We start from the raw sequence: 26,780 nt of genomic DNA on the forward strand, positions 1-26,780 counted from the left end.
GCCAACGTGACTGGTACTGTGAAGCTGTCCAAGGTGATGGGAGAATGCAGAAGGCAGGCACATGTTATACAGCTGTTCATGGCAAGAACTTCAAACCCTGCCCACTGCTCTGCAGGTCAGTCCCTGTCAATAGCAAATGCCAAGATTTTGTAATCTTTGAGGATAAGTCACAGAGTTAGAAATGTAACATGACATGATAGATGAGCAGGTGAAAAAACAACCAGGACAAAGAAATTTGGGTGCTTACCAAAATTCATGTTCCTGAAAAAGAAAGCTTGTACTTCTGCATATGGACAAGTTTCCTCTCAGGGATGTTACTGTGTACACGCACATGTTTGTGCACATGTGTGCATAGAAATTTGAGTGCTTATCAAAAGTCATGTTCCTGAAAAGAAAGCTTGTACTTCTGCATATGGACAAGTTTCCTCTCAGGGATGTTACTGTGTACACGCACATGTTTGTGCACATGTGTGCATAGAAATTTGAGTGCTTATCAAAAGTCATGTTCCTGAAAAGAAAGCTTGTACTTCTGCATATGGACAAGTTTCCTCTCAGGGATGTTACTGTGTACACGCACATTTGTGCACATGTGTGTGTAGAAATTTGATTGCTTACCAAAATTCACGTTTCTGAAAAAGAAAGCTTGTACTTCTGCACATGGAAAAGTTTCCTCTCAGAGATGCTACTGTGTACACATGTATGTCTGTGCACATGTGCACATAGAAATTTGAGTGCTTACCAAAATTTATGTTCCTGGAAAAGAAAGCTTGTACTTCTGCATATGGACAAGTTTCCTCTCAGCGATGTTACTGTGTACACGCTCATGTTTGTGCACATGTGTGCATAGAAATGCCTACCAGTACGCTTGTGAGTATGAGCTATTGCAACTGACCTAGCCAGGTGATGGAAGTTGGACAGCGAAAACATGAAGTTCTCAGGGAAAGGTAAATAGACTCTGGCCAGCAGAAGCACTGTAGCCAGGGAATTGATCCCTGATATCTCACTGAGTGAACGCATTCTAAGTGGAATCACAGTGGTGCACCTAGGATTTCTGGCAGAAAGGAGAGGCAGGAGGAAAAAGCATGGGGAGTGTGAAGAGGAAAGTCCACTACACCTGCAGTTTATGAAAAGTGGAAAATGTACCTAATGAGCTGGAAGGAGAATCTGTACCTAATTATCTAGCTAAGAGGATTTCCATCCAAACAGTCAAAAGTGCTTCCTGGTTTTTCCTTGCTGCTTGTAGCAAAACATGAAGGGAATTTAAAAAAAAAAATGTTTAAGATAAAGATTATTAAAAAGGAGACAAAACTTGCTGATTTGGGAATTTTCCAGTCTTTTAAGATGACAAAAGATGTTAAAATTAATGACTCTCATGCAAGATCATATCCAGGACATTGAGCTTACGTGGTCAAAATATAACATTTTACACCACCTATATGCCAGTACTTCTTCATACTACTTTTTTTAAACAAAGGTGTTCTAAAGATGAGTGTGACTGTAAAATTCTTTGTTAAGTCTCAGAAAGCTGGAAGGGGATGCCACATGGCATTATTTAGTCAGGCCAATACCCTCCAAAGAGTTTAGGGGTGTCACTGAGAAATCATTTCAGTCACACAATAAGACTTCTACCAAGGTTCAGGGTGTTATCCCTCAGCTATCTCAGCAGAAAACCAAGACAGAGTAGACCTTGTTATGAAAACATGTGTGATTGTGGCTTTGGAGTGGGGTGCTTTGCCACTAACGTCAGTAAGATTATCAGGAGATACACCAAGTTTTTAAGATAACATATTTAAGTTCAGCTCGGACTGAAAGGACGAGCAATAGTACAAAATAATAGCTCTGGACTTCTACCTTCTACAAGCAGGAAGCAGGCTAGGAAGACTGTTTCATGTAACCATATACTAGCCACCTTTTATGCAATGGAATCATGTCAGAGGGCAGAATTAAAAATTCAGAGACTGAAGCCTAAGAAGTTTCCAGGCCTTAAATACTAATCAAAGGACTGCCCACAAGAACCCATGGGATTTCAGAACTGCTACTATTGACTCCCATCTCCCCTCCCCTTTCTGGAACAGGAGTGTCTATGAAGGTTATCTATGCCTGACCCCCCACTGTATGTTGGCTGTGAAAGTGATCAAATTAACTCATCTCTTTTGTTCACAGATCCTCAGGTCTAGAGGAACTACACTTGTATAATTTGAACTGATGTGTTGGGGAAGACTTGAGAGGCTCTTGGACTGCAAGATCAAACCAGTCAATCCTAAAGTAAACCTCTCCTGAATATTCATTGGAAGGACTGATGCTGAAGTGTAAGCTCCAATACTTTGGCTGCCTGATGCGAATAACTGACTCATTGGAAAAGGCTTTCTCCCAACAGGCAGCAAGGAAACTGGTTTCAACAGCTATATGAGCAAGCCATCTTGGAAGGAAATCCACCAGCCCACTTCAAGGCTTTAGATGATGGCAATCTCATGAAACACTGAGCCAGAACACTCAGCTGAATTATTCCTGGATTCCCAACTTTCAGCAGCAGTATGAAATAATATTGTTTTAAGCTGCTATTTTGGGGTAATTTGTTATGCAGCAGTAGCTCATTAATGCACTGCCAACTTTGGGCAAGGTCTTTATTCAGGGCTGCCTGTCCATTTAGTCCAATCTAATCCAGAATCTGCTACTTCAGTTTAGAAAACATACCCCACTCTTGATCTGACCATCCTCAGTGTCAGATCAAATATCATTTCACTCACCTGTATATCTTATCAGCCTTGCCTTGCCTCAGCAATGATCCTCTCCATTGAGCCAGAATCCACCCTCACCCTTATGGTCCTCTTAATAAGTTTCCATCCACTGACACCCATTCTGTTATTGCTGTCCATTGCTTTTCAGTCTCCCAGTGTCTCTGCAATTCCATGGACCCACTCTGTTCCTTAGCTATAAATCCCAGCTGCATCCCTGCTGGAGTCAGACATAAGCTCAATCTCTCTCCCATATTATAATACCACACTGTAGTACTCTTACCTTGCATAAAGTTTTTCTTACCACACTTAGTAAGTGTTATGAATAATTTTTTAACATTTCCAAGTTCTGTTAGTAAGGATTATTTTCAAAGGAATATAGTTTTATACCTTTGGTCTGTATACTACATTCATTTGGGGGAACAAATTTTTAGAATTAAAACATTTCATGTTTTTACCATACAAACAGAAAGCATCTTTTAAAATACATTTACATATTTTAAAACATGTAGTAATCTGAAAAGGATGTATATATAGACATGTCAGTGTATATACACACATACCCTTAGAACTCCAAGGAAAACTTAATTCTCAGTAAACTATAAATGAAAACATTCAGCCTGAAAATAGTGAAATCTTTGGAATTAATTTGCCAAAAATTAATAGTGAAATCTTTGGAATTAATTTGCCATAGAGAATGAAATTTTAATTAAAAAACATGTATACATAAAAATATTGGGGATTCAGACAAAATTGCTAAATAAAGATAGGTCAATCCCTAAACCATCTATGAAAAAAAAAAAAAAAACAAAGAAAAGAAAAGAAATCCTCAGTATCATGTAATAACCTTTAATGGAAAATAACCTTCAAAAGAATAGATACGTATCTGCATAACTAAATCACTCTGATATTCATTTGAAATTCAACATTGTAAATCAAATATATTTACAGAGAAATAATTGTAAAGAAAGCTTCTAAAATACAAGGTTATAAACAAAAAAATTCCTAAAGAATGTAGAAAGTATATATGAATTGAAACAGAAATAGAAAACAACAAAAATAAAACTTTTGGGGATAATAAAACAAGAGCTGCTTCTTGGAAAAAGAAAACCAGAAAAATTGATACAACTGTGGCAAATCTAATAAGAGGAAAAGGAGGTTAATTCCAATACTAGAAATAAGAAAAGAAATGGGATTCTGAGAGGATAATATTCAACTCTGAGTGGAATTACTTTTGTTTCAGGAAAGGTCAAGTCAAGCAAAAACCTGGGGAAAGAAAGGGAAGGAAAGAGGAAGAGAGACAAGGGAAGAAAAGGAAAGGAAGGGAGAAGAAAAGAAAAGTAAATGTCTCAAAAATGTTGTAAACTATCCAATAAAACAATTCTCTTTAAGATCTAAAAACAGAAACGGAAATTTATTAAGCCAGATACTCATTGCTTTTGATGGTACTCAGAACAAGAAAACCCATTTACATATCACTGTTTAGAAGTTTAGAACTGGCCAACACAATAGAATTATTTAAAAAAATAAAAATATGCCATATTATATGTAAAAAGACAAACAGAAGAAATATTTTTTAAAAAATATTTCAACAAATACTAATTTTACTTACAATGTTTTGGCACCATTAATAAAATAATAAATTTTACCTGAAAGAACAAGCAAAGCAGACAAGGAAATTCACAAAGGGCAATAACAAAATAGTAATCTTGACAGATATTCAATATATTTGTAAAGAAAACAAAGTGTCATTGGGTGAACAAAATATAGAGGTATCAATAAAACAGTGGAAGCTCCTGAAAGAACTCAACTCACTATTAACTATCTTATTTGCAGGCACAGAAACTGACTCAAGTTAATTCTAAGAAGCAAAGCCCTGATGTTATTATCTCTTCCTTTGTGTGTGTGTGTGTGTGTGTGTGTGTGTGTGTGTGTGTGTGTGTGTGAAAATCTAGGAAATTTAGGCTGGAGAGGGAAGAGGATAGAGACTTAAAGTGCCTTTAGGGAGGAGAAGGAAAGACAGGGGGTTGGAGATTTGATTGTTTTATTTGAAGAGCATTGGTGAAGCTCAAACAAGGGAGGTAGCAAGCCATGCAGGCCTAGGGGAAGAGCATTTCTAGAAGAACAGCACTTGCAGTCTTTGGATCGGTAAGAAATGGAATTTGAGGAAAACCAAGGCCAGTGTTGTCATAAAGAGTACATTAGTGGGGAAAATAGAGTAGAAGGACAGAGAATGGAAGAGAGGAAGCAGTCAGGGACCATATTGCTGGAACCTTTTTATTTGGCAATAAATACAACTTGTACTCCTTAGGAGCATACTTCACAGCAACTAACAGTAACAGTGTTGATAATACTAAGCAACAATAAAAACACATAACTAAACATTTCGTATTTTTACTATAGAAATCGAAGAAAGGAGATAAGAATGCAATAGTCAGCATATTTATTTATACATAGAGTTTTCACCTGAGACCAGAACACACACACACTCTTTATACACCTAAAAGTGGTTTAAGCTGACACTTAGCAAAGTGCTTTGGCCCAAGTAAACAACTGGAAACGCCTAGTAAAATATTCAAAGTGCAAATAAATCAATCAAGCTCTGAGTAAATAAATACAATTTATCTGAATTTGAATTTACACTCAGAAAATTACCTAAAATGGAGACAATAGACTTACTACAGCTTAATCAGCAGTAGTCCTTCCTCTTCAGTTCTGAGAGGGATGCTAACCCCTTGATGATTAGCACTTTCCAGCATTTTGTGAAAACTTAGAGGATTTAAATAAATTGAGGAGGGGGAGAGTGGGGAGAGACAAAGAGGAGGAGAAAGGAAGAGGAAACGGAGAGGTTTCTCCTGGCACAGGTCTACAGACAGGATCCCACCTTCCTTGAAAGGTGCACAGAGATTGCTAGGTATCTGTGCCAGAAGTGGAGAAGGGGTTACATTCAACTCCAGGAGGAGACTCAACTTCAAGAACCTACGGAGGCAGCCAAGTGTGCTGATGTTCAGGAACCAATACTTGGAGGTTACCCCACAGGTGTGTGAAAGAGCCCTTGGAGACCACAAGAAAACAGGTTTCCACAAGTATAATCACAGATTAGATGGTTGGATAACAGATTAGAAGGAAGGATAACTCTATGACCTGATAATTACTGAAATAAATGAGACAATTCTTACACATTAGACTGTGTCAAGTAAGACTGAAACTCAGTATTAGTTTGATACAATGGGAAATTACACATGCAAAGAATTACCTGTTAACTGTATCATAAAGTGTCCAAGTGATACAAAAATTAAATCTTCACATGTTCAACTAGGGTAAGACACATGTAACTGGAAAAGGTAAGGAAAAGTTCTAAAAATGATTTAATCACCCTGGACTATTTTTATCCACTACATTTACTATTCTTGGACAACTCCATTGTAGCTTAAGGGTAAGAGAACTCAATTTAGCCCAATTCAAAATCTGAACAGATTCCCTGTGTTTGATCCTTTTCAGTTAAAACTATGGGTCCACTACAAATCAAAGTGGATGTCAAGGCTCTTTTTTCTTTGGGCATTTTAACTTGCTTTACTACTGTGTCTGACACAGATATGGCTACCTCATTGTAACTATAGGCCCGCCAAATTGGAAAGGGGAAGAAATGAATCAAATTCCCCTTTTGATCACTCAACAGGAGGTCCACAGGTACCAGGTCTCATTCCATTAACTATCTCTGCTTCTCCAACTGCAGTCAATGATACACAGGGCCTGCTTGATGCTTGCAAGGGTCTCTCACCAAACAGGCATTTTAACGGTTGGCTTCCTTGAGATGTCCCTGGGCTAGGTAAAAACACTCTGAGACAGGGTTCCTTCTACCTTGGCTCTATGCCTGGAGTGAATATATGCCTCTTCCTCAACTGGGACAAGAAGCCATAGCTCTTCACTGATTAAATCCTGTGTCTGGTCCAAGCTCACATCATGGCTTCTCCATCACCTTCTCCACAGCACGCTTTCAGAGCCAGGTTATGTTAGCTCAGCACAAGAGGCACTGCAGAGAGTGACATTCAAATCAGGCTATATAGTTGATACTGAGATCTTCAAGGCATGAAAGCAGTTGAAAATTACGTTGCTAAAACACTCTACAGATTGTATGTATAGTAGAGCTTTCGAACTTACAAGTAACACGAAATACCACACATATGCACACATTCTTTTTACATGTTAAGATAATTATATGAAAAAATATGAAAAAAGATAATACACCTCAATATGCAGATCAAACAAAACTGTACTTCCTGTATTTAAAACAAAATCACATAAATTATCCATCGGTTTCCCTATATTTGATATTATTGAATAATGCTATAATTTTATTTTTTTGTTTTTAATGGGGTTTTTAACTTTGACTAAAATACTTACTTCAGACTTACTGAAAGTAGAATTAACTTTTTTTTCTTTTTTTGACCTCCTACTTTTAGATTTGGGAGGTGATGATTCAGAATCAGATGTGTTCACAATAATGGATGCTACTTCCAGCAATCCTGGTTGAAGGGGATCCAGTGATACCTGAATAACAACTTTTGTTTCAGGAGATAATCCTTCTAGCTGCTTAGGCTTCTTAACCATTTGATGACACTGGGTCTTGTGCTCCCTTTTCTCTTTGAAAGTTAAAAACTGTAGCCAACACTTGGACACTGGTGAAAACTCTTTTCCCAGTGCCCTCTATAATGACATCTGTATGGTGTTGCAGTTTTAAAAATTTTGAGACAAAATGGGCAAATTCTTAAGTGTTACCATGGTATGCTCTGAAATGTCCATCCACATCTGCAAAAAATGATAATCTGTAATTGCAAACCTGGCATACATAGGGCATTTCACCAGGCTTATGATTGTCTTTCATGTGCTGTAAGAGAACCTGATCTGTCTCAAATGACAACCCACAGATGTGACAGACTGCGGAGGGCTCCTGGGGAGTGTGGGCACTTTCAATGTGACACTGCAGCTGGAAGGGAGTAGGAAACTGGCGGAGGCAATGCTGGCAGGTGGTGTGGTTTTTCCAGCTGTCACCTCTCTGCCTCTCAAGTTCCAAATGGTGCTTCATGTGATTCATAAACTTGACATTTTTTAGAACTTTCAAGCAGCTGAGGCATTTAAAGGCTGTGTGAGTCTTCGGTTTTGGCTGCCTAACTCCTATATGTTCTCCGTAGTAGAAGTCATGAAGTAACACAATCAGATTTCTTTCTGCGGGATCAACAATCTTGTTTGGACTTGCTAAACTTGGAAAATCAGTTTTTGTCAGTCCATTTTCCCCTAAAGGTCTTACAGGCTTGCAATGAACATTGTCCTTTGGAAAAGGTGTCGGACAAGGTTCTCCATTCTGAGCGTGGCTTAGTGAGGTATGGACACGGTCTGGTGTGCTTTGCTGAGTGGTCACTGTATGAAAAATACCTGAAGGGGAAAAACCTAAAGAATGTTCCCCTATAATGCCATCACTGAGCTTAGTCCTTTTGGGATTTGTGCTATTTGTTTCAGAAGTGGAAAGCCGCTTTCATACATGAGGACTTTTATTCATATCTCCTGTAGAAACTGCTGATTCTACTGGATGTTGCAATGAACTTGTGAAAGTAATCAAAGAAGAACATAACTCCTTTGAAAAGCTATTATGCACTATTTGTGGTGAAATATTTTTATAATCAGCTTGAGACAAAGGTTCAATAATAATAGGACTATCTGTTGATCTTGATTCAGTGTCAGAAACTGGCAAGACAGTCTTTGCTTCTGATGTAGGAGTCACATAACTAACAGGCTGTAATTTGTGAGCGTTACCTTTCCTGAAGTGACCATACCTTTTTCTCCTTGAACAAGAACCTGGGGTAACTCTGTTCAGTATGTTTGAGATGACTGGTTTTGAAGTTCAGGTCATCCCAACAAAGATCACATTAGCATCTTCATTTACATGTTCCACTCCAACCAAGATCACTTCATCATCATCATCATCTATTTGGTTTCTCCCTCGCTTTTCCGTAGTTCTGGCTCTTGTTCTTCTTCACGTAATACACATGATGGTTCCATATTTTTAATACTTTTTTATTCTTAGAGGGTGCGGCCACAAGTCCCAGTGCTTCCTTAATACAAACTGCCACCTAAGTATAAACATACTACATATTAGTTAAGTACAGAAAAATGTGCTATTTGATTATCTCCAAAACTCTAGGGTAGTTATAAACACCTTTATCTTACAGACAAAGACACTGAGTGTCAAAGACACTCAATGACAGTTGAAATACCTATGACTATAAGTCTATATGGCTCTAGAATCATAGCTTTGTCCCATGTTCATTTTAATCTCTTCTATTTAAAAAGTGGAAGGAAAAAAAAAAACAAAAACCCAACACCACTGATCATTAGGTGAAATCACATGTAAAGGATGAGTATTTTTACAAAAGCACTGCTGTACAGTGTTTAGAAACATGGATTTTGGAGTCAAAGAAGATTAAGTTGGAATTCTAAGTTAACCACACACCAGTTGCATCTTCTTGGGCAAATTTATAACTTTTAAATGTGTTTCTGTATCTTCAAGACAAACATCCTTATTTCTTAGACAAGGTTAACAGCTCTTTCTAAAAGCCATAAGCTATGCAATGGCATCTTGTTTTGTAGTAAAATTGGAAGAAAATGTATCTTAAATGCACATTACAACTGAGTCACAAATTCTAATTTCATAAATGTTAATAAAGAAAATAGGCAGCAAATTCAAAGTATAAAGTATCTATATATAGTTAACAAACAGCATAATTCAATGTCAAGCATTTAACACAGGCCTAGGAAATTGAGAATGAACTCTCTTGATAATCTCACCCCAGCTCCACACTGATATATCCTAAATTTCTCCCTCTAATCCTGGCTAAACTTAAATCCAACAATGCTTCATCCTTTACTCCACAGGTCCCTTCCCCACATAGCAGACAAAGTGATGCCAGTATTTCTCTCATACCAATATCAGACAGAGACTTCACACACACACACACACCTGATATCCCTTATGAATACAGGTGAAAGAGTCCTCAACAAAATACTGGCAAACAAAATCTAACAATATATAAAAAAGACTGTATCACATGGGATTTATGGAGGTATGCAAAGTTGGTTCATTATATGAAAGTCAATCAACATTATGCCATTTTAAAACAATAAAACAAGAAACACATCTGCCTGCAGAAAAAGCATTTCCCTCAGTCTAGCACCTTCTCATAACAGGGGTTAGAAAAACACTTAATAACTAAGAACAGAAGAGAACTTTCTCAATCAAAGGGTACCTATAAAAGGCCCACGCTAACATCATACTTAATAATGAGAAACTGAAAGCTTTCCCTCTAAGACTGGGAACAACACGAGGAAGTATATTACACACACTGGCTCAACATTATACTGGCAGTTCTGTAACTAGAGCAATCAGGTAACAAAAAGGAATTGTTGCTGTTGTTGAAAAAAAAAAAAGAAAAAAAAAAACAGTCTTCAGAATGGAAAGGAAAAAGTCAAAGTATATTGGAGATAACAGACTTTTGTATATTGAAAATCTTGAAGATACCACAAGTATTAGAATTAATATCAGGCTTGCAGAATAGAAGACAAATATTTTAAAACTCTATCACATTTCTATACAGTAGCAACAAATGTTCTGAAAATGAAGTTAAGTAAATACTTGAATCTACAGAAGCATTAAAAATAATACTTAGGAAGTCAGAAAGAGAAAGACAATATGTTCTTTTTAATGGCTGAGTAATACTCCATTGTGTATATGTACCACAGCTTTCTTATCCATTCATCTGTTGATGGACATCTAGGTTGTTTCCACGTCCTGGCTATTATAAACAGTGCTGCGATGAACATTGGGGTACATGTGTCTCTTTCAGTTCTGGTTTCCTCGGTGTGTATGCCCAGCAGTGGGACTGCTGGGTCATACGGCAGTTCTATTTGCAATTTTTAAAGGAATCTCCTCACTGTTCTCCATAGTGGCTGTTCTAGTTTGCATTCCCACCAACTGAGGGTTCCCTTTTCTCCGCACCCTCTCCAGCATTTATTACTTACAGAATTTATATGAATCAATTCTAATGAGATGGATGAAACTGGAGCGAAGTAAGCCAGAAAGAGAAACATCAATACAGTATACTAACACATATATATGGAATTTAGAAAGATGGTAATGATAACCCTGTATGCAAGACAGGAAAAGAGACACAGATGTATAGAACGGACTTTTGAACTCTGAGGGAGAGGGAGAGGGTGGGATAATTTGGGAGAATGGCTCTTAAACATGTACACTATCATGTAAGAAATGAATCGCCAGTCTATGTTCAATGCAGGATACAGGATGCTTGGGGCTGGTGCACAGGGGTGATCCAGAGAGATGATATGGAGTGGGAGGTGGGATGGGGGTTCAGGATTGGGAACTCATGTGCACCCATGGTGGATTCATGTCAGTGTATGGCAAAACCAATACAGTACTGTAAAGTAAAATATAGTAAAAATAAAAATTAAAAAAAAAGAAAGACAAATGTCGTATGGTATCACTTACATGGACTCTAAAATATGACACAAATGAACTTATCTATGAAACAGAAACAGACTCACAGACATAGAGAGCAGACTATGTGATTACCAAGAGGGGAAAGGAGGCAGGCATAGATTGGGAGCTTGTGATTAGCAGATGCAAACTATAATATATAGAATAAACAAGATCATACTGTATAGCACAAGGAATTTGTGATAAACAATAATGGAAAAGGATATGAAAAAAAGTGTGTGTGCATGTGTGTGTGTTTACAAATGAAGGAAAGGAAATGTAAAGGGAAGGGAAGGAAAGGTAAAGTGAAGGAAAGGAAAGGACAACTGTTGGCAAGCATGTACAGAAACTGGATCCTTGTGTGTCATGGATAGGTTTTAAAATCGTGCAACTGCTACAGAAAACAGTTTAAAGGCTCCTTGAAAAATTAAATAATAGAACTGACACATGACTCAGCAATTCCACTTCAGGATATAAATTCAAAAGAAGTTAACATGGGGTCTTGAGATATTTGCACAGCCATGCTCACAGCAGCACTAGTCACAACAACTAAGAGGTGGAAGCATCTAAATGTCCATCAAATGTGATATATACATACAATGAAACATTATTTAGCCATATAAAGAAAATTGTGTCACATGCTACAACATGCATGATCATTTCGGACATCAAGCCAAATGAAATAAGCCAGTCATGAAAAAAGACAAATACTGTAAGTTTCTATTTGTATGAAATAGCTAACAGTCAAGCAATAGAAAGGAAACAAAAAAGAATGATGGAGTTCATGGTCTAGGAAAACAGGGAAGAAAAGAGTAGTTGTTGTTTAATGGGACAGGTGATGGGTATAGAGTTTCAATTTTGCAAGATCTAAAGGTGTAGAGATCTGTTTCATAACAATGTGATAAGGAATTCCCTTGTAGTTCAGAGGTTGGGACTCCATGGTTTCCTATCAGGGGCCTGGGTATGGTCCTCAAACAGGGAACTGTCATTCAAGCTGCATAGCACAGTTTAAAAAATGACAACAACAACAAAACAACACTGTGACTATGTCTGTGTGTATGTGTTAGTCACACAGTTGGCCCAACTTTGCATCCCCATGGACTAAAGCTCACCAGGCTCCCTTCTCCATGGGATTCTCCAGGCAAGAATACTGGGGTGGGTTTCCATTTCTTTCTCCAAAAGGGTGATGAAAGTTTGTGAAATAGTTAGCATGGAAAAATGGTTAAAATGGTAAAAATTTAAGTTAGATGTTTCCTACACCAATTTAAAAAAAATGCATTTAACAACCAGGAAAAGAATTTGAATAGACATTTCCGACTCTTTGCAACCCCTATCAGGCTCCTCTGTCCATGGGATTTTCCAGGCAAGAGTGCTGGAGTGGATTGCCATTTCCTTCTCAAGGGGATCTTCCTGACCCAGGAATCAAACCCAGGTCTCCTGCATTGCAGGTAGATACTTTACCTTCTGAGACACCAGGGAAGCACCTAGCAAAATGTAAATTAGTCTCACTGAGATACTACTTCACACCCATACTACTTCACACGCAATCAAAAAGAGGAATAATAACAAGGGCTGCAGAGGATGTGGAGAAAAGGAATCTTCAGATATTGTTGACATAATTGCTGTAAAATGGTACAACCACTTTGGAAAAGTGGTTTGTCAGTAACTCAAAAATTAAATATAGAGTAGCCATATGATCCAGCAATTTCCCTCTTTTGTATATATCCATAAAAACTGAAAATGTTCAGTCCATGCAAAATCAGTGTTCACAGCAACATTACTCACAATACCCACAAAGAGTACACCATCCAAGTATTATCCATTAATTGATGAATGGATTAACAAACTGTGGTATATGCTCACAATGGACTATGTGGAAGCCATTTACCATATTCATATACCATATTCAGCCATAAAAATAAAACAAAAACATTCACTGCTATACAGCCATAAAATGGATGAATCTTGAAAATACACAAACTATGGGACTTTGCTGGAGATCCACTATTTAAGACTCTCCACAGGTTCCATCCCTGGGTTGGGAACTAAGATCCCACATGCCACATAGCTAAGTACATAAATATTTAAAAAGAAAATATGACATCTGAATAAAGCCAGACACAAAGGTCACACATTGTATGTGGGAGAACTGTAGGTGGAAGAGAAGCAGGAAAGAGAAGCACTCTGTAATCCAAGTGAAACATTTTTTTCAGGGAGGAGGGAATGAACTACTCTGATAAAGGCTGCCAATAAGTTAAATAAAATAACAACTAAAGATTGACCACTGAGTTAAACATTGAAATTCACTTGTGGCCTTGACAAGAGTGGCTTTAAAAGAAAATGAGAGAACTCGAGATAACAAAGTCTATGAACAACTCTGCAGAAGTCTATAATAAGCAAATATGAAATAAAAGCAGCAGAAGCAGGATGTGTCACCAAAAGATGGATTTTTAATGAGAGGTCACATTATAGTTAGTCTGTTTGCTGATGGGAACCATCCAGAGAAACAGAAATCTTAATCCAGGACAAAGAGGAGACTTGCTAGAATATCAAGAAATGAGTAGGTCTAGAACTGAGTAGATCAAGAATTGAGTAGATCAAGCTGGAGAGCACACAAGCTGGAGAAGGCAATGGAAACCCAAACCAGTACTCTTACCTGGAAATTCCCACGGACAGAGGAGCCTGGCAGGCCGCAGTCCATGGGGTTTCGAACAGTCGGACATGACTGAGCGACTTCAGTTTCACTTTTGACTCTCATGCAGTGGAGAAGCAAACGGCAACCCACCCCAGTGTTCTTGCCTGGAGAATCCCAGGAATGGGAGAGCCTGGTGGCTGCTGTCCATGTGATTGCAGAGAGTCAGACATGACTGAAACGACTTAGCAGTAGCAGTAGCACACAAGAAGAGTACACAAGCCAAATAATTTGCTCACAGTAACAGAACTGAGATCATATGAAGAAAGGCTGGCATGGTGGATTAATGGGTATGGTAACCAGCCTTCAAGTGAATCGAATCTCCTGATATTCCCACCCTTGTGTAGTTCTCTCTTAATCTATCACAGGGTTGACCTGTGAGACTAAGCAAATACAGAAGTGAAGATGTGTAACATCTGAAAAAAGACTCTGCACTTTATCATGAGTACAAGTGCTGTCCTGAATCACTCATTCTGAGAAAAGACAGCAGCCTCCACAAGAGAAGCCCCTTGGAGAGGCCCACAGAAGGAGGAACTGAGGCTTCATGAGTACAGCCAAGTGAGAGAGCTTAGACTCAACAAGCCAAGTCTTCAGAGGTTGTCAAGCCAGATAAAAACTTGACTACTACCTCAAGAGAGATCTTAGGCCAAGAGATAACAATGTTAAGTTCTTTCAAACTATTCAGTTTTGAGAAAATATGTATAACACAAACATCTCAAGCTATAATACCATTCACATCATACTTACACACAGAAGAGTTCTTGTATAAATATAGCAAAAATTAAACACACATATGCACACACACACACACACACACACACACACACAAACCAAAGCACCTAAAAACAGGAGTTGCCTGGCAGTCCAGTGGTTTGGTTAGGACTCAGTCCTCTAACTGCCAGGATCCTCTGTTGGATCCCTGGTTGGGGAACTAATATCCTATGAACCTACATGTTGCGACTAAAACAAAACATGCTGTGGAGTTCAAAGCTGTACCAGCAAGATAAGTATACAACACAGCTGTAAGCACAAGTTGCTGGGCATAGAGCTATCTATATTCTTGTTTACTCACATGAAATGAACTCAGATGGTCCCTCGCCCCCATCCAGCGGAGTTCACTTAACGAAATAAAGCCCTTAAGGGTACAGAAAGGAGCAAGCAATCCCATGTAAACATGTTAAATCACAACACATTTTCTCTGAATGAACCACTTTATTCATTTATTCATTTGGCCATGCTGCTTGGCTTGTGGGGGTCTCAGTTCCCTGACCAGAGATTGAATCCAGACCACTGCAGTGAAAGCCCAGAATCCTCATCACCAGGCCACAAGGGAACTCCCACACCTGCATTGCTTTGCTTTTGTAGCTAAAACCTTAGGATATGTGTATTGCCCCATTTTAGCCTCACCAAGTGGTAGGAGTCAGCTCTACACAGCTTAAAACCCATGGTGCTCTTACTTTTTTTTCTTCCAAGAAGGCAGGAGAAAGCAAGTCACCCTGCCTGTTTTTAAGGTTGCAACTTGGAAAGCTGCAAACCTGAAACCCTGACTCCCCTGAAGTCAGCACCCGCAATCAGGGTCAGCTAATCCCCAGTCAGGAATACTCTCTCTCAACAGGAACGTGTCAGCCCACGAATGAAAGGAGAAAAACGGAAGATAAGAAAGCCACAACTTTATCCCTTATTGTAAAGATGTTTGTCACCTTACCTCAGGGGCCCACTGAAAACCTGAGTGCTTGAGACCTCCCAGGCAGGAAATGGTCACATCCTGGAGGCGAGCAGAGGGAAAGGTCAGGGTGAATCACCTGTTCCGGGAACATTCTATCGTCCCAGGCCCTACCCGGTCCTACCCTACGGATGCTGACCAGGCGTCTCACACTAAACCAGAGCAAGTGACTGAACTCCTCTTCCCTGAGCTTCTTCCTCCCACCTCCCTTCTCTCAGTAACAAACAAATATGTCATCTGCCAACTTCCCGAACCAAAGGCCTGAATTTCGGGGCCCCCAGGGACAGCCCTGGAGTCCGAGGAGAGGCAGAGGAAACAGGAAAACGACCAAAGCACCAGGGCAGTGAAGAGGCGACTAGATAGATTTTTTTTTTTTTTTGGCAGCGCCCGCCTGACTGTGCCTGGGTGCAGAACTGGGTTGGGCCGTGAAGATTTGTGTGTGTGTGTTTAAGTACATTAGGTTCAACAGAAGAGCTGGGTGGTGGCCGGTCAGGAGCCTAAGAGCCCCTTTCCCCGATCTGGTTTGTCCCACCCCCCAGGCAGGAAAGCTGCTAGAGAGCAGAGCCCGCCCAGACTAGAGAGGGGAGAGGGCAAAAAGGGCCTGGGGCCTGTGGGTCCGGCCGCAGGCTCCCTCCTGGGAGCAAGGCCCGGTGCGAGAGGGGACCCGAGAAACCCTCCCTTTGGCCCTCAGGCAGCGCTTTGGCTGCACCGCGCTTCAGTCCTTACGGGTCGCTGTTGGCGGAGGTGCCAGAACTGCTGGCTGCTTACCTGCCCTAAGCAGTTCCCGGATTAAGCCCAAGGAGGCGAGCCTGAGGGGATGAGGCCTCCTCAGGTCTGGGGCGCCACCTCAGCTCCCCCTACAGGCTTGCCGGCTGCCTCCGATGATTGGCTGCCAGGTGTTGGCGCCTGCAATCTGATTGGCCACCAGGCTGAGTCCGGCGCATATGCGGGCGATGGACCACCACCACCACCACCCAAAACACCCGCTGTGGGCGTGGTCAGGCTGAATCTGAATCTCAAGGGTCTTGGGTCCAGATTGCTCAGCTCACCGACCGGGAAGAAAGGAAAAAACAGATGGCACAGTCGCCAGGGCACAGAGCTGAGAATGGCCTCAGAGTCTACCAGGTGAGTCCAGTGATGGTGTCCAGCACTCACAGCCCTCAGGGGTGACCTCCCATAAGCAAGTTCTTGACCATACAGCGGATTTTGAATCCCCTCCTCTTGGAATTACATTTCAATTAATGCAGGGCAGCCTTCACCTGTTTTTACACAGTCTATTGTGAGCTGAGAATGAGCTTTACTTTTTTGTCGTCTTCTTCTTCTTCTTTTTTTTTTTTTTTAATTTTAGAGCTTTGCACTCTTAATGGCTGAGGAAAATCGAAAATAATTTTATTTTCTGACGTGAAAATTGTGTGAAATTCAATTTTCGGGGTTCCTTAGGTTGAAACAGGGACTTGCCAGTTTCTTTGGTTATTATCTATGGCTGAAAACTTAATCGTCAATGATCATATTCGCAAAGCCTAAAATATTTCTTTTTTGGCCCTTTACAGAGTCTTTTTTAAATGCCCTGTTCTGCTGGAAGTCTCCTAGTAGTCATATGGGAGAATACAGTTTTGGTTTTGTTACAATATTTTCTTCTCTATTATATTCATTTTTCATTCTTTAATAATTTCATTCCTTCTTATCACTATAAGTTTGTTCTCTTGCTCATCTTTACAACTTTTTGAGATAACTATTTGTAGCTCTCATTTCTCTTGTATCTGATGCTATAAATTTACCTTAATTTGCTGTTGTTGTTCAGTCCCTCAGTCATGTTGGACTCTTTGCAATGCCATGGACTGCATGCAGCACACCAGGCTTCCCTGTCCTTCACTGTCTCCTCGAGTTTGCTCAAACTCAGGTCCATTGAGTTGGTGATACTATCCAAACATCTCATCCTTCGCTGCCCACTTCTTCTCCTGCCCTCAGTCTTTCCCAACATCAAGGTCTTTTCCAATGAGTTGGCTTTTCACATCAGGTGGCCAAACTATTGGATCGTCAGATTCAGCATCAGTCCTTCCAGTGAATATTCAGAGTTGATTTCCCTTAGGATTGACTGGTTGTATCTTGCTGTCCAAGGGACTCTCAAGAGTCTTCTCCAACACCACAGTTCAGAAGCACCAATTCTTCGGCACTGCACCTTTTTTATGATCCAACTGTCACATCCATATATGACTGCTGGAAAAACCATAGCTGTGACTAGATGGACTTTGTCAGCAAAGAAATGTCTCTGCTTTTTAATATGCTGTCTAGGTTTGTCATAGCTTTTCTTCCAAGGGCCACATATCTTTTAAGCTCATGGCTGCAGCCACCATCCACAATCATTTTAGACCCCCAAGAAAATAAAATCTGTTACTGTTTCCATTGTTTCTCCGTACAAATTTGGCTGTGTCCCACAATTTTTGCTGAATAGACTGTTCATTATGATTCACTTCCAACTATATCCTAATATTCTCTTCTAAAGGCAAGACTATATATTGTAAGGACTTCCCTGGTCACTCAACTGGTAAATCACTTTCCAGCCAATGCAGGAGACTCAAGAGGCCCGGGTTTGATCCCAGGTCAGGAGGATCCCCTGGAGAAAATAATGGCAATCTGCTCCAGTATTCTTGCATGAAAATTCCATAGAGACATATATTATGTATTAATATAGTTATTGATATTTTTCCAAGTGAATGGCATTTTAAAAGATGTTTCTTTGTCAATTTCTCATTATTGCATTACAGTCAGATGACACTGTCTAAATATCTTTGATCCTTTGTATTTGAAGATTTCTATTCAGTTAAGTATACCATACTTTAGATTTCCATCTCAGTGAAGTCAAAATGAAGTGGGTGTTATGTAGAGAAAATACTTACAATGTCTAAAATGTATATATGTGAAATGACTTCCTTTATGCTTCACAATTATTCCAGCATCTTCAGTAGGGTACCTTTAACTAAGTTCCAGGGTTTTTTTTTTTTTTTTTTCAAATTTTACCAGTTTTTCCACAAATGTTCTTTCCTAGTTTCATATTCTCATATAGGATACTGAACTGCATGAGGATATATAGCAAAAAGCTACAGATACCTCCCTTAGCTTACTCTGGTCTATAGCAGTTTCTTAAACTTTCCTTGTTTTTCATGACTTTTGACAATTTTCAGGAGTCCTTCAGGGAAAGGTATTTTGCAGAATGACTCTCTATATGGGTTTGATATGTTTCCTGATTGCCCTGGGGCTTATATAATTTTAGAACTATACCTCCAAGGGAAAATATCTTTCTCATCACTCCCCATCAAGGATTCATACTATCAACATGACTTACCACTAGTTCCTCTGCTATAAAGTTGTCTCCTTCCTACTGACATATTCTGTTCTTTGAAACAAGCCACTAAACCCAGTCTACATTCAGGGAGGGGCATGGAATCTCATCTTGAGGAAAATATCTAAGAGATACACAAATTACTGAGTATCCAAGTTAATTGAAACTCATTTATAAGGAAGATCTGGTTCTTCTAGCCATATCTTTTAATTTTAAATTAATTAAAGTAAAATTTTAATAGGTTTCCCAGTTGGTGCTAGTGGTAAAGAACCTGCCTGCCAATGCCGGGGATGTAAAAGATGTGGGTTCAACCCCTCGGTCAGGAAGATCCCCTGGAAAGGGAAATGGCAACCCACTCCAGTATTATTTTCTGGAGAATCCCATGGACAGAGGAGCCTGGTGCACTACACTGATGGTGTTGCAAACAGTTGGATAGACTGAAGTGGCTGAACACACACAAAGATTTAATACCTCAGTCACATTGGCTACATTTTAACATTTGCAAAGTGGCATATTAGAAAAGGACATAGAAAATATTTTTATTGAGAATTCCTTAGTGATTGGGTTGTTAGAGATTTGTGCTTCTACTGCAGGGGGGACAGAGTCAATCCATGGTTCAAGATCTAAGATCCATTAAGCCTCACAGCTAGGCCAAACAAACCAACCAACAAACAAACAAAAAAACCTGCCAGATGAACACTCCATTTGAAAATTCAGATAAAGGATATAAACAGAACACCTCACAGAAAAGAAACATAAACATTTATATATGTGAAAAGATGATCATCCTTATTAGGGAATACATGTAGCAATTATTTAAAAATTTTCTACTTCTGCAGAAATGTCTGTAAATAGCACTGACTTAGGTCATTGTTTTGCCAACCTTTCTTCTTTTCAAATGTAATGCAAATTAACACATGAAACTGCTTAGCTCTGTCACAAAAATTTGCTGTTTTCAATATCATTCAGTTCAAATATGATTTTCCCCATAATAATTTATCTTAGGAGCAATAAGTTATTTAGATTCAGAAGCAGAAGTAGGAGGAGCCTAAACCACAACATTAAAGAGGCTTGTGAATTACAGAGGTGCAACTTTTGCACTTTGGGTTCCTGGCAATCTTTACTCTATCCTCAGCCTGTTTGCAATTATATTGCTTCATTTTCAAACTTTGGAGTTCTGTACTCATCAATTATCTTTCTGGGTTTTTGTTTGGTCATGGCAGGGAACATGTGGGATCTTAATTCCACAACCAGGTTTTGAACCGTGGCCATTGGCAGTGAAAGCATCAAGTCCTAACTGCTGAACCAACAGGGAATTCTCATATATTTTTCTTTGTTTCTTTCAAATATTCATTCATTTACTTGGTTGTGCTTGGTCTTAGTTCCAGCACAAGGGCTCTTCAATCTTCATTGTAGCATGTGGGAGCAGGAATTTTAATTGTCACATGTGGTATTTTTAGTTGCAGTATGTGGGATCTAATTCCCCGACCAGGGAATGAACTTTGATGCTCTAATTCGGGAGCACTGAATCTTACCACTGGACTACAGGGATTTCCTTCCCATGATCGGACCCAGGTCTCCCACATTGCAAGTGAATTCCTTACTGTCTGAGCCACTGTAGCTTTGATTATAAGAACTTTGGTCGACAGAGTGATGCCTTAGATTTGTGTTTTTTGTTTGTTTTTAATTCTGTCTATGTTTGTCATAGCTTTTCTTCCAAGGAGCTAGCTTCTTTTAATTTTGTGGCTACATTCACCATCCACAGTGATTTTGGAGTCCAAGACAATAAAATCTGCTGTTATTTTCACTTTTTCACCATTTGTTTGCCATAAAGTGATGGGACCCGATGTCACAATCTTCATTTTTTGAATGTTGAGTTTTAAGCCTGCCATTTCACTCTCCTCTTTTGCCATCATCAAGAGGCTCTTCATTTTCTGCCATTAGGGTGGCATCATCTGCATATCTGAGGTTGTCACTATTTCTCCCAGCAATCTTGATTCCAGATTGTGCTTCATCCAATCCAGTGTTTTTCATGATGTACTCTGCATTTAAGATAAATAAGCAGGGCAACAGTATATAATCCTGACATACTTCTTTCCCTATTTGGAACCAGTCACTTATTCCATGTCCAGTTCTAACTGTTGTTTCTTGACCTGCATACAGATTTCTCAGGAAGTGGTCAGATGGTCTGGCATCCCATCTCTTTAAGTATTTTCCAGAGATTGTTGTGGTTCACACAGTCAAAGTCTCATCACTTCATGGCAAATAGATGAAAAAACAAGGGTAACAGTGACAGAATTTATTTTCTTGAGCTCCCAAACCACTGCAGATGGTGACTTCAGCCATGAAATTAAAAGATGCTTGCTCCTTGGAAGAAAAGCTGTGACAAACCTAGAAAGCACATGAAAAAAGCAGAGATATCACTTTGCCAACAAAGGTCCATGTAGTCAAGGCTATGGTTTTCCCACTAGTCATGTATGGATGTGAGAGTTGGAGCATAATACTTTGACCACCTTATGGGAAGAGCTGACTCATTAGAATACACCCTAATACTGGAAAACTTTGAAGGCAGGAGGAGAAGGGGATGACAGGGAATGAGATGGTTCAATGGGATTAGGACTCAATGGAGTTGAATTGGAGCAAGTTCCAGGAGATGGTGAAGGACAGAGAAGCCTGGTGTGCCACAGTCCATGGGATCGCAAAAACTGAACATGACTACCCAAAAACAAATTATTGTTTGTCTTACTTGATGTTTCTCGATGTTTCTCTTGATTCTTCAGTTTTTCACTAATAATTAAATTTGTTATTTGAAACCCGTGGAAGGTCTAGGACCTAATGTTTTTCTACAAATAGGAGACAGGGTACATTTGTGTGGGGTGAGCAGGGAGTGGTCTGTCACTGGGAAAGCCCTTCAGGGTACTACTCAGTTATATGATGAAACAGACTGACAGTGCCAAGTGTTTGGTAGAAATGGAAATGCCCATACTGTTAGTGGAAACACACTTTGCTTCAATCAGTTTGAAAAAAGCATTTGACTGTCCCTGCATATTAGAATGGCTCAGTCAGTAATATCTGCCTGTGTTGGAGGAGACCCAGGATTGAACCCTGGGTCAGGAAAATCCTCTGGAGAAGAAAATGCTAACCCACATCGTATTCTTGCCTAGGAAATCTTACGGACAGTGGAGCCTGGTTGGCTAGAGTCTATGGGTTTGTGAGAGTTAAATACCATGTAGCAACTAAACCACTACCACATGCACTATCAGAAAATATCATATCTAGACATACAGATACAGCTATCCTAGAGAAATTACTATGAAAGACACACACAGGTTCATATACAGCTTATTCAAAAAGGAAAAATAAGAGCCTCAAATTTCAGGCACAGTAAAATAGACATATAAGTCTAAGTCCATTCATTCAAGGGAATTCTACCCAGCAAGGAAAAAGAATGTTCTACAGCTACATACAATAAGAATGCATTTCATTTATTTAAAAGAAAACCAAGACCAGGGGAACAGAAAGTCTATTGTGTGATGCTATTTATTTAAAATTTGAAACAAAGAAAAATGAATCCCTGGTGCTATAGGTCAAAGAAGTGGTGCCTTTGAGGAGCAGAGGGTGGCCAGTAAGGAACATGGAGATTTCAAAGCTACTTGATAGTAGATAGATGAAACAAGTACAATCTCATTTACAATAAAACCAAACTTTATTTTCTTGGGCTCCAAAATAACTGTGGATGGTTACTGATGCCATGAAATTGAAAGATGCTCACTCTTAGAAGAAAGTTGTGACAAACCTAGACAGTGTGTTAAAGGACAGAGACATTACTTTGCCAACAAATGCCCATAAAGTCAAAGCTATGTTTTTCCCAGTAGTTAGATGCAGATGGAAGAGCTCCACCATAAAGAAGGCTGAGTGCTGAAGAACTGATCTTTTCGAACTGTCGTGCTGAAGAATGGAGAAGACTCTTGAGAGTCCCTTGGACTGCAAGGAGATCCAATCAGTCAATCCTAAAGGAAATCAACCCTGAATATTCAGTGGAAGGACTGATACTGAAGCTCCAATATTTTGGCCTCCTGATGAGAAGAGTCAACTCATTGGGAAACAAACAAACAACAAACCAACAAACCTGATTCTGGGAAATATTGAAGGCAGGAGCAGAAGGCATGACAGAGGATGAGATGGTTGGATGGCATCAGCAACCCAATGGAATGAGTTTGAGCAAGCTTCAGGAGATGGTGATAGACAGTGAAGCCTGGCATAGGGTCAGGGAGCAAGTTCATAGGGTCACAGGGAGTCAGACACGACTGAGCAACTGAACAACAAAAGCCAGGCAGCGTCTTTATGTACAGCTGGCTGAAATTCAATAGGGCTTTTTAGAGTTTCTGGAGGTGGGTAGAACATAATTTTTTAGCTGATCACTTGCTGCAACACGTCTGGAATATTTTGTGTTCATAGACAATTTTCTTTGCAATTTTTCTGGCTGGTGCTTGGAAGTCAGTGTTCCTCACAATGATGGATGCTGTCTCTCTTAGTCCCAACTGAACTGAAGTTCGGATCATGACCTCTGTTTCAGGAGGCAACCCTTGCAATTGCTCTGGCTTCTTGAATGATTGATGATTCTTTGTTTGGTGCTCTGTCTTTTCCTTCAGGTTCAAAACTGTAGCCAGTACTTGGAGCATGGAAAGACCCTCCTGTTCCAGTGCCTCCAAGCGTGGTTTACAAAGGATGTCACCAGTTAGAAAATTTCAAGGCAAAATAGACAAACCAAATTGTTCATGTTTCCATGCCATGTTCTAAAATACGCCTCTACATTGACAAAGGTTGACAATCTGTAATTGCAAACACGGCACACATAGGGCATTTTGCCAGGTTTGTGACTGTCCTTCATGTGCTGTAAGAGAACCTGACCTGTTTTGATGGGCAATTCACAGATATTACAGACCGTGAAGGCTCCCCGGAAGCATGGACACTTTCAATGTGACACTGCAGCTGGAAGGGGCTGGGAAACTGGTGGTGGCAGTGCTGGCAGGTAGTGTGGATTTCCCAGCTGTCACCCTTCTGCCTCTCAAGCTCCAGATGGTTCCTCATGTGGTGCTGGGAGCCAGCACGGGAGATCCCACCCTTGACAAGATCATGTGGAAGAGTCCTGATAAGCAAGACATCAGGACTTGATGGACCCCCTGGACCTGCTCAAGCATCTACCCCAGAACCAGAATCTTTCTGTCTTACTATTTTATGTCTTTCACCAACTGTTTAGCATTAACAGGGGGCTGTCCCCGACCACCTTTCTCTGGAAAGAGTTAACTTAGGGCTCTAGTTGATAAATCTCCTGGGAATGAAAAGAGTTTTTCATCCACCCTGTTAGCATTCTAGCTTATTTGGCAGGTTTATCCAAATTCTTGCAACATTGTTGGGCCAATGCTTGCTGCCAAGTTCTCACATCCCTTATCCATTGTGTTCCTGGGAGTGCATATAGTTAAGATATAGAAATACCAAGCAGTAGCTTTAGCGTTAGTAACATTAGACTTTGCGTTAATAAGTTCTTTCTTTGCTGTAACCCACTGACTCTTTGCTCCATAAAAATGTAACTCTGTACTTTAAGGGTGATGCAGGCTAGGAATTTAAGAAGAAACACTTTAAGGGAAAATTGTTGTTCCCTTAAATGGCTGAACAACATTTATCAAAAAGAGGTCATAAAATATCAACAGACCTCCAGGCCAGAAGATAATTTACAAAAAAAAAAAAATAATAATAATAATAAATAAAATAAGGCTCTTGCAGGAAGGAACCTGATATCGATAAAAGTTATTACTAATGGAATGGTTAGTTGACTCTGCATTTTTCACCTTGCTGTATGTATAACTCAGGGTATAAAAGCCCCAGGGAAAATAAAGTAAATGGACCTGGCTCACTGAAGCTTCGTCACCCCACGTAATTCTTTCCTTATCTCTTTCTTTATCTTTCTTCATTTGCCAACGTTGTCCATCCTGAGGATATCCCTGGATTCTGCTGAGGCTTGACCTTGTCAACATGGGTCATAAACTTGACATGTTTTAGAACTCTCAAGCAGCTGAGGCATTTAAAGGCTGTGTGAGTCTTCTGTTCTGGCTGCCATTTCTTGTATGCTGCCATAGTAAAAGTCATAGTAACATGATCAGATTCCTATCATGGGGTCAACAGTCTTGCTCTGACTTGCAAGAGTCAAAAAGTCCATTTTCTCCAGCCCTTGCAAACTACATGTCTTTTTGGGATCCATTAGACTGAAGCATGCCTGGTCATTGGCATGAGTCCATGAAAATGATGCCCTACCATGAACACGGCTCGCTGAGGTTGGGGAATCTTCCAAGGTCATCATCGTGGTCTTTGCAGGAGAGATACCTGGAGGGGCCATGGTGGAGGCAGGTCCCCCTGGGATTCCATCACCTAGTTTGGGTCTTTTGGGATTCCCATTGTTAAATTTCACACCTGAAGTGTGACACCACTTTGAATTAAGAGGGCTTTCATCCTTGCCTCCTAATGAGAGAACAGCTCCAGAAAGACAGTAAAGCCTCGGAGAGAGCAATTCTGAATTGTGAAGGACAGTTTCCGGAGAGCTTGTTTTATAATCAGGTTTAGACAAAGGCTCAGAAATAATAGAACTGCGTCTTCCTCCCCATACAGACTGAGAAGCTGGTGAAATGGCAGCTGGCTCTGATGCTGGGGTCCTGAGATTTTCAGGTTGCAACATGCAGGAGGGATCTGGACTCACATGGCCCTTCTTTCTTCTTGAAGATGAGTCCCTGGTCACTCTGTTCAAAATGTTAGAAATGATTGGCTTTGAACTTGAAATCACTCTGACAAGCAGGGTTTCAGCATCCTCATTGACATGCTCCACTCCAACAAAGATGACCTCAGCATCGTCATTGTCCTCATCTCTAGATTTGGACACGGCGGTCTTTTTCTCAGGTTGTGGTGGTGCTTGCGCTTCCTCACACGGGAAGAGATGGGCCATTTGCAATCACTTTTGGCTTCAAGTAGTCCCTTCTAGTATTTTTTTCCACCTAAAAGCAATCATCAGACAAGGTCATCCCCTCTGATCTCAGGTGTCACTCTCTGTGGTTTCAGTTGTTCACCAAGAATATTAAATGGAAAACTCCAGAAATATGTAACTCGTACATTTTAAACTACAGGTAATTCTGAGGAGGGTGATTGAAATTTCACACCACCATTCTTCCTCCTGCCCAGAATGTGAATCGTTTCTTACTCTTACACATCCCACCCGTTTGTCACTCAGTTACCACAATGACTGTTGAGATGTCATAGGGCTTGAGACCAAGTCACTCTTATTTTACTCAATAATGTCCCCAAACCATAAGTGGAGTGATGCTGGCCATTTAGATATGCCAGAGAAAATCCATTAAGTGCTACCTTTAAGTGGAAAGATTGAAGTTCTCAGTTTGATATAAAAAGAGAAAAAAAAAAATGTATGCTGAGATTGCTAATACCTGTGGTGAATGTGAAGAAGAGAAAATAAATCTGGGTTAGTATTGCTGTCAAACCTCAAACTGCAAAAGTTATGGCCACAGAGCACAGTAAGTGTTTAGTTAGGGTGAAAAAAAAAAAAATCACTCAATTAGTACAGTAATATATTTTACATACTGACTACATTCACAAAACTTTTATAAAAGTATATTGTTATAATTGTTCTATGTTATTATTACACCTTCCTGGTGGCTCAGATGGTAAAGTGTCTGCCTACA

The 26,780-nt window shown here is 39.9% G+C and overlaps 2 pseudogenes; both read right to left on the bottom strand.

The window, feature by feature from the left end:
- Positions 1-4,084: 4,084 nt before the first annotated feature.
- LOC108634823 lies at positions 4,085-8,792 on the bottom strand (annotated as a pseudogene).
- Positions 8,793-23,401: 14,609 nt separating this feature from the next.
- Positions 23,402-26,032, bottom strand: LOC108634824 (annotated as a pseudogene).
- Between the last annotated feature and the right edge of the window lie 748 nt (positions 26,033-26,780).

Source organism: Capra hircus, unplaced genomic scaffold, assembly GCF_001704415.2.
Source record: "Capra hircus breed San Clemente unplaced genomic scaffold, ASM170441v1, whole genome shotgun sequence".
Classification (NCBI taxonomy): Eukaryota; Metazoa; Chordata; class Mammalia; order Artiodactyla; family Bovidae; genus Capra; species Capra hircus.